Source organism: Triturus cristatus, chromosome 11, assembly GCF_964204655.1.
Source record: "Triturus cristatus chromosome 11, aTriCri1.1, whole genome shotgun sequence".
In the NCBI taxonomy this organism is placed as follows: Eukaryota; Metazoa; Chordata; class Amphibia; order Caudata; family Salamandridae; genus Triturus; species Triturus cristatus.
In genome coordinates this window covers 676205913-676215563 of record NC_140594.1, presented here as the reverse complement: position 1 = coordinate 676215563, position 9651 = coordinate 676205913, and positions in this window count along the sequence as shown.

The window sequence follows — 9651 nt, the reverse complement described above, 5'->3', positions numbered from 1 at the left end:
AACGTTCCTGCATCCACTGGCGGGAAGAATATAGCTTTTGCTTTCCAGCTCACGTGGAGCACAGGTGGGGCACTGCTGGCTTGTGGACCAACATGCCCCTTCTAGAAATGGGCACAATGGCATAGAGGGCCCGTGGCATCCCTCCATTGGGGTCCCAGGGATCAGACCATGTAACCAGCTCAGTGCTCCTTACCCTCGGTGTGCCCCAGTGGCATTGTCTTAAAAGGGGGACACTGATGGCAAATACGCTCAGTCCAATGATCCTGTAATTACACAGAATGAGACACAGGTAATGAGACTCATCCACACTAAAGTACAAAAACCGTGTACAAAAGTGAAAACAATCCTGGTTACTAAATAGGTGGAGCACATTTGCAACAGGTATCCTCACAGTAACCGAAGGCCTAAACGCAGTTCAACTGTGTAAGTTAGACTATTGAATTGAATTGAAAATGTTATTGTTTAGTTAGTTAAAACCGGAAGAATGTTCCAAAACGTCAAATGCATTGTGCCATTAACACACACGGACATATAAACATGTTAAAACTTATAATTACCCCCATTGCTTTAAACATTCCATCAAAAGGCGATACTCCACCTTTTTTGTTTAATACATTAAAATTAATTGATTGTTTCTATTTACAGTATTATTGTGGTTGAAAGGCAGACGGTGCCACTGAGCAACTATGTGACCAATTTCATTATATCATGACTTTCTTACAACAGATTAAAAATTTTACTAAGTGCCAAATGAGTTGCGGATCATTAGCGTCAAGGCATTTTATGATGGCAGTTCTACAGGTGCGGATGCCACTTTCGTTGAACTGTCTCCTCAACAGATGACGGCGATGAGAACCTAAGACTGGGCAAATGCATATTAGATGTATAAAATCCTGTATTGATGACCCACAGAGAGTACATGCTTTTGGGCCCTGAGGCTGCCAGCTGGGAAGGTCTGCATTAGTGGGCAACTTCCCCATACATAGCTCTAAAAACTTGGTTTTCAAGCAAGGGGAAAATGGAAGACCCAGATATACAGCTGGCTCAGGTTTTGTATAGGAATGCAATACCATCCAGGCGTGGGCTCGTCGACTTAACATTGCTTTGTCTTTGAGTAGCGAGTGCATTTTTACCGCCTTTTTCATTATTTGCTGAAATAAGGCCAGAGGTAGTTTCTGCTGCCAAAGGTCAGCCGACCCAGTGAGTTGTAGCGAGGCCTCTAAATACTTTGCATAGGCAGACTGATGGTCACCTTGCAGGGTGTCCCAAAGCACATTATTGATCTTGAGCCCCAGATTAAGTCAGATTATATACCATGTTTTAATTGCCTCATACCTTCTGCATAGTTGTTGTTGTTGCAGCCCAAACTCTAGTCGAACCTGGGCTGATTAGTAGTCACATGGCAAGGAAAATACCCTTTTGTACACACGTGTTTGAATGCTATCTAGGATTGCAGCATTTTTTCCATACTGAACAACGGTTCCGTATGCAATAGTTGGAAGCAGTTTGGCTTTGATAACTGCTAGTAGTGGGGTAAACAATGGACCTTTCAATGTTTTGGATAGACTACAGAATGCAAATGTTAGGGCGTTGGTCTTTTTTGTACGGCCTCGTTCTGCTTTAGAAAGGAGGGCCTTTGATCCAAATGTATCCAGAGATATTTATAACTACTCACCACTTCTAACATTGCTTTATTGATTGTGTACATCATTTGATTATGAAGACTATGAGTTATGATCATGACTTTTATTTTTGTAGTGTTTATTTCCATCAAGTTTGTTTTGGAGAAGTCAACTAGCTTGCTAATTGCTCTTTACAAGCCAATTTGCTTGTGGCTTAGGAGGACGACGTCATCTGCGTAGGACAAGTGTGTTAATGGCAGTGTACCCAGACGCGGAGGATGCGAGTTAACCACGTCTAGCCTTGGAGTTAAGTCCGCCATAATTAGATTGAACAAATGTGGGGCCAAGACACAACCTTGCTTTCAACTCTCACTGATGTAGATCTTCCCAGTGAGCCTCTGACCATCGGCAATGTTTCCCTGTATTCAGGTGTCAGTATATAGATCCATCATTGGTTTCAATATTGATTCTGGTAGACCCGGTTGCTTCAATTTGGCCCACACAATGTGTCTACTGACACTGTCAAACGCAGCCATAAAATCCACAAAATATAGATGTAGTATTTGTCTCTGCCGTAAGCTTTTGTCAGCGATTAGTCCCAATGCTAGGGCATTTGTCATAGTGCCTGTGCCCCTGCGGAAGCCCGACTAGTTGATGGGAAATTTTTTATTCGCATCAGACCAACTTGTCAAGTCTGCCAAAATTAAGAATGCATAGTATTTGGCCTCGGCAGCTATTATTGCAATTAGTCAATAGTTTGCGGGGTTTGAGCGCTCTCCTCCTTTAAATACTTGATTAATTATTGAGCCTCTCCAGCTTTCCGGGAGGCGGCTGGTTGTACCTACCAGACGAAACAAGCAATACATCTTTGTTGCCCAAAAATTGGGATCTTGTTTATTGATAGCTTGGGGTACTCTATTCGGGCCTGGGGCTCTTCGGGCCTACTTTTTACTATGACTTTTGAGATTTCTTCTTCAGACTAGGGTAGGTATGGCTATTGTGTTTCCCCGTACTGCGGTACACCATTTCCTTTTGTTTTGGTATACTACGCCGATGACACCCAGCTCATCCTCTCGCTCGCGAAGAATCCTGAAGACACCAGACCCTGTTTCCAGGAAGGTATGAAGAACGTGGCAGTCTGGATGAAGGACAGCGGCCTGAAGCTAAACTCAGAGAAGACCAAGGTCCTCATCCTTAGTCCCTGCACCTCCGCCTGGGACAACACCTGGTGGCCCTTTGCCCTCTGGAGTCCACCCACCCCTACAGACCACGCTCGGAACCTCGGCATCATCCTTGACTCCTCCCTCATCATGAACTGCCAGATCAATGCCGTCACCTCCGCCAGCTTCAACTGCCTTCAAGTGGATCCCCCCGACTGCAGAAGGACCGTCACCCACGCACTCATTACGAGCAGACTGGACTAAGGCAACGCCCTCTACGCCGGAATCACCAGAACTCTTCTGCACAGACTCCAGACCATCCTGAACGCCTCAGCCAGACTCGTCCTCGGGACACCGTGCCAAGAGCACATGACCCAACACCTATGAGGCCTCCACTGGCTCTCCGTCGAGAAGAGGGTCACCTTCAAACTCCTCACCCACGCCTACAAATCCCTCCACAACATTGGACCCAAATACCTCAACGATAGAGTATCCTTCCATACACCCAAGAGGAACCTCTCCTCCGCCGACCTTGCCCTGGCAGAGGTCCCCCGCATCCGCAGAAACAGAACCGGTGGGAGAGTTTTCTCCTACATCACAGCCAAAACCTGGAATGAGCTCCCTGTGAACATCAGACGCTCCCCGACCCTGCACACGTTCAGGAAGGACCTCAAGACATGGCTCTTCAACTGACCCAGACTCCCCCAGCATCTTGAGACCCTCACGGGTGAGTAGCGTGCTTTATAAACTCTTGATTGATTGATTGATTTGGAGTTTTAGGAGAACTTAGCCACCCTTTTACTGTGCTTGTTAGGGGTCAGCGAAGCTGTTTGCTCTACCTTAAAAATGGTTTCAAGGGAGTTTGCCCCGTCCCCGCTTGACACTGAGAACGTGGTAATTAGATGTTGTACCCAAGCAGGCTCTGTGACACAAGTCGCATTTATGACTTTCGACGTTCTAGTTAGAGAGTTAACTTGATCCCAAAAAGCTCTGGCATTCGATTGCTTTGCATTATATGATAATTTTGTCCCAAAATTAATATGTTGTGTTTTTTTGTTTACCCAGATTTGTTTTTAATATTATTTTCTTTAATTGGCGTACTTGATCCCATATAATGGAGGATGGGCTGTGTTGTCGTGTCAACCTAACTGCCCTTCTCAATTGTTTCCTTATAGTTCGGGCATTTTGACTAAGGTATCTGTTATGATTTGTCCTCTTTCTACTTGGCAATTTTGTCAATGTCCCGGACTGCGAAAGACTTGCCAGAAAAGTAATCCATGTTTCAATCGTCAAGATTTTCTGTAACTCAAGGGTCACCATCAGGTCTTTCGCCCTTGAAGCTATGTGCGGTAGTGTGCTATTTGTCCATCGCAGTCATTTCAGATTTATAGTTGATGTAGACCCCTCCACCATCGGGGCCGCCATATGTCTTGGAAATGTCATTTTTAGTTCGAAATGCTGACCCGAGTGATTACTCTCGGCAGTGCATATGATCAGAAACCTTACTGTTTGCCCTAAGAGCGGGAGAGTTACTATTGTATAATCTAAGACTGAACTCGAGTGAGGGCCATGATATGTACAGGCCGCCAGGATATCCTGTTTCGTTCTGCCATTTAGTACACGCATCCCTAGATGTTCGAGGTCTGTTACCAGCTGCTGTCCTAATTTGTCAGCTCGTTTTGTGATGGGAGAATATTGTGTTTGTACTGCCCAAGTTGCGTTTTCTGCAGTGATATTGTCGTCTTCTTCTGGAGTGTATAATAGATTTGAGTTGAAATCTCCCGTTAGGATTATTTCCCAGGGTGGTTGTTCGAACCAGATTTCTGTAATGGTGGCGATGAGTTTTTAAATAGTTATTTTTTAATCTTTTGTTTCTGGTGTGCGCAGATATTGATGAAAATTGCAGTGCTAACCCCAAGCTATGAACCCAACTCCACTTTTATTATAGCGGATGTAGTTGTTGGCAGCTGGACTGAGGACATTTTTAGTGCTGTGGAGATGTAGACGGCGAGGCAGTTTTTAGGTCTACCATACTGCTGCGTTCGTGTTGCGTTCACGTGGTGAAGGTTCCACCCTGGTACTTCCACAGGAGCTGTCAGCCATGTCTCTTGTAGAACAATGATTTCATAGTTATCCCAATTCGCGGGGGTGCCATTTTCCTGCAGGCTTCTCTTTGCTCCTGCTATGTTCCAGGACAGAATTTTAATTAGGAGGAACTCTGATGTAAATTTCGCAGTTGCACATCAATCTCCTTGCAGGTCTAGTTTTTGAAGACTTTGATATGTGGTTTTTTGCAACCTCTGTTGTTGTAGGTTTTTGCCTTCTGCACCTATTGCACCTCGCAGAACCGAGGAAACTAGGTTTGTACTTGGGTTGATATTTAAGGGTTTGTTTGATGATAGAAGAGGTGACGGGTAACGTTGTTTCAAGGGAGTAAAGAGAGATATACCCCACTCTTCGAACTTTGGGGCCTCTTTTAAGATGACTGACACCATTTCTTCCGTCTACCAAGTTACTAGGGTTCTTTCCCTACCAGCGTTATTAGCTTGGCTGATTAATTCTATTGCCAACAAATCTGTAGATGTCAGATGTTTTAAAGTTGGTATAACTGCCCTGAGGCGCAAAATGATCCCTCTATTTAAGTAATCTTGTGGTCCTTGTGAGGAATAATGTGGGGTAAAATAGATCCTATTGTTTACGTTTGGTTTAGGCTCCTTTTATTGTGAGTGGATTATTGTTGCCTGTCTGAAACTTTGATTTCTTACCAGTTCTTCTTGGTCAGTGCAGTTCACATTTTCACGTTGCGAGTTTATTTTTATCAGTATTTGGTCTCTTCACTCTACCTGATTGCCAGCCTTTCTTTGAGATGACTTCCCTGTTTCCTCTTTTGTCCCCGGTGTGAGTTTGTAGGATAGGACCTAGGCTCCTGTAGGAGCAGCCCCTTTCCTGTGTGCTTGTGGTCGTGCTCGGCTGGGGGCTTGTAAGTCATTTAGAATTTTTTGAGTTCCTTACATTATTCCCTGGACACTCGGCTCTATGGACATGCGACTTGGGTTAGTCTATGTTTTTCCTAGTTGACGAAAGGCTGCTATTCTCGTAGCTCATATTGGTCGAAACTGGGCTGTTCGGTTATGAGAATGCCCTTTGCAGTGAGTCTAGTGACTCGATTGTCACTGACTGATCTGTGCAGCATGCATCCTCTTTCTCTTTAAGGTCTTGATTCTGACCGGTGGTTGCTAATAACCGGTCTTTACCGTTATTAAAATTAAAGATTGGGTGATTATCCTTTGCCTGAGATTTTAATATTTCACTGTTTTTTTATGGACGGATTATCGCTTTCCTGGCCCGTTTCTTCTGTCTTTTCGTTAAAAGAGGGGGGGGGATTATTTGTTTGGCTGGCCTGGATAGATGGTTGTTCTACAGCTTGGATTCGTGAGGCATTGATCTGGATAGCAGGATGTAATGCGGAGGTATCTGCGATGGTTAACTCGTCGCTTGATTCCACAGCTTTGGTCCTTTTTCAAGTTACCAAAGGGGGTGCCTGTTGGGTATTTGATGAGGCAATGATTTGGGAGCTTTTTTCCCCACTCAGTGGCTCTTTGCTGGTTACTCTGTTTATTTCAGAAAAATGATTTGCCTGTTTGCATTCGCGAAGAATGCTTGTTAGTATTGTTGGGATATCCCTTAATTTTTTCCAGGTTTGGGCAGCATGCATTGGTAAGAGCTTGCACCCTTGGTCCTGTTGTGTTTTTATTAGTAGAAAATAGTTGGCCCAACATGGAGTCAAGTTTGGTGTTTATACCGGAGATGTATTCTGCTATGACATTCATTACATTGATTTGGATGTCAAGTTTATCTGACTGCATGTTGAGGGCACTGATTGAAGTTTGCAGCGTTTTCACTAGGAAAGCCTGAAGATTTGAAAGGGCTTCCAATTTTTTTTCAGATTCTTGGTTCTGCTCCATTAGATGTTTAGTAATGTTATGATACTCCTGATGGTTCCGCTCCGTGACGTTACTGGGTAGATAGGTGGTGCTATTTTTGTCTACAATATTATCCATGTGGGTCCTCTGTTCACTGGTAACCTTATTATTATCATGAGTTTTTGTTGCTAAATGAGATGCCTCTTTTCCTGACTGCTCAGGTGAGCTAGATATCGCAATTATTATTTGCTCTTTGCTTATTAGTCGCGGTGTCAATGCTTTCCTTAGGTTACACTCTCTCGGACTCTTGTTCGCGTGATCCATTTCTTGTGCTAAGTTGACTTGTTTTGACATGCCGGACTGAGCCTTGCTGTCTTTCTCTTGTTTCATCTCTTAGTTACTAAGTTTATTGTTGTGTATTTGTACTGTATTATTGTTTGTTCGATTTGCTGTCATGAATTTTACCTGATATGTGGCGCTTGGTATTTCCACTGTTGTTAAGTGTACTTCCGGTTGAGGCATTGGCGCCTTACAAATTTGTATTGGAGGTTTGGATGTGGTGCTAATTGCCTGCAATATGTCCTTGTTGTTCAGTATTGATTGAGACTCCATCCAAGAGTCACTGAATTCATCTGTATTATAGATATCCTCATTCTTATTGTTTTGCTTTAACTGTTGGCTCCCAGTGGAGTGTTTTTGGGGGTTTTCTGAGTCACTGATAGTAATCAGTCTATTGTCAGACCTTACATCAATCCTGGACATTAAGTCCAGGTCTATGTGCGGATAATCGTGCATTTGCGTTGTTTGCATTAAGCTGCTCTGGCAGTTTGGGGTTGTAGCCTTCTGGGCAGCATCAGCTGTCCCCAGGATGGCGTCTGTACTGTTGCTGCGCATTAAAATTTCCTCCTTGAAGTGTACTTCAGTTTTTGTGTGTACTTGCGCTTGAATAACTTACGTGTTGTTGCTCCAACAGTACGTTTTTTTAACCTCCAGTGCAGTGCCTTCTGTCACTTGAAGGGCTTCTGTAAATTCGAAGTGAACACTCCTTCCTTTTATATTAAATCACAGGAAACGCATGGGTAAAAACAATGATGTTTATTTTCAGAAGAACAGGAGAAGAACCCCAGCCACAGCTGTTGTCCTGAGCAGACTCTCTCACACTCCAGGCAGGAAGCTTCACATAGAACGTTCCACAATGTGACATTCTACAGCATGTCACAGAGGTACATACCAATGCAATAGCAGGGGAGGGGGTGAGTGACAAGAACAATGTTCCCCTGCAAGTGGAGGATACCACACATCCCCCTCCTTTACACATTAAAAGAAACATAGTGCAAAAAAGAGGTAAGAGGAAGGATAACAAAATCTATCAGTCAACATAGTGTTCCAAATACTTTGGGTTCTGTTCCCATTCTCTAAAGTGTTGCTGGTGTCTACAGCAGGAGCAGTGTACTTCACCACCTTCCCCAGGTTCCAAATCTTCCCTTCTTGGGTCTTCACGGCATTCTTAAATAACTTTACAATTTTGGTGGGCTCAGTAAACTTGGACCAATTTTCTCTGCCAGTGGGTGCTTTGATTTTGACCAGATCCCCCACCCGGAATCCCATGTCTTTGACAGCATGTAGTCTATCAAATCTAGTTTTCCTATCATCTATGGCTTTGCGTTCTCTGTCCCACCACTGTGACTCTTTAGAGTAACCTGTCCAACCCTTGTACTACTTCCACCACCCTGGTACTAACCTAGAGTTGGGTTTCCTGGCTTTGAGCAATTCGAATGGCATCATGCCTTTGGTTTGATGAGGGGTAAGACTGTAGGCTTCAAGCCGTTTAAAAACCTTGTCCTTCCAACACAACCCACTAGTCCTTGCTAGTTGGATTCCCTCCTTGATGGTCTTGTTGAAACGTTCGACCATCCCATTAGTCTCCAGGTGATTAAGTGCATACCGTTTGTGTTCTATCCCATTGCACTCTAGGAATTCTCTCATTTCTCTTGAGCAGAGTTGTACCCCATTGTCTGTCAATAAGCTACTTGGCAAACCTTCCCTGATGAACACTTCTAGCAAGAGGTCTGTGACAGCCCTCGTAGTGATTTCAGACACAAATTTCACTTCAGGCCACCTAGAGTATAGATCTATGAGTACCAAGATGTAAGGTGTGCGATGTTCCCCTGTCAAGGGACCCACGATATTCAATGCCACATCTACCCATGGGCCCACGGGAAGAGGCCTACAGTGCATAGAATGTGTGTGCTGTTTTATAACCTTTTCGCTGGTGGAGCATGGTACACTGTCTCTTATTTTCCTCTCAATTTCAAGATCCATGCTGGGCCACCAGTAGTCTAGCCGCAACCTCTGTTTGGTTTTGGTCACTCCCAAATGCCCCTCATGGGCGAAGTTGACCAAACTCTCTCTCAAGGAAGGAGTGACATTTGACTGGAGCGTGGAGTGCCAGAAAGAATTCGAAGACACAAAGAAAGCATTAGCTGACGCACCCAGTCTCAAATCATTTGTACCTTGAAGGAAGACCGTGCTGACCACCGACGCCAGTTCAAAAGGATTAGGAACAGTCCTGATGCAAGTAGGAGAAGGTGGAGAAGAAACCATTGCCGTTGCATCACGCTCGCTACACAAGGCCGAGTTAAACTACTCGGTGATCGAAAAAGAAGCAAAGTGAACACTCCTTCCTTTATTATTAAATCACAGGAAACGCATGGGTAAAAACAATGACGTTTATTTTCAGAAGAACAGGAGAAGAACCCCAGCCACAGATGTTGTCCTGAGCAGACTCTCTCACACACCGCGCAGGGAGCTCCACATAGAACGTTCAACACTGTGACATTCTACAGCATGTCACAGAGGTACATACCAATGCAATAACAGGGGAGGGGGTGAGTGACAGGAACAAGGTTCTCCTGCGAATGGAGGATACCACAGCTTCTTTGCACC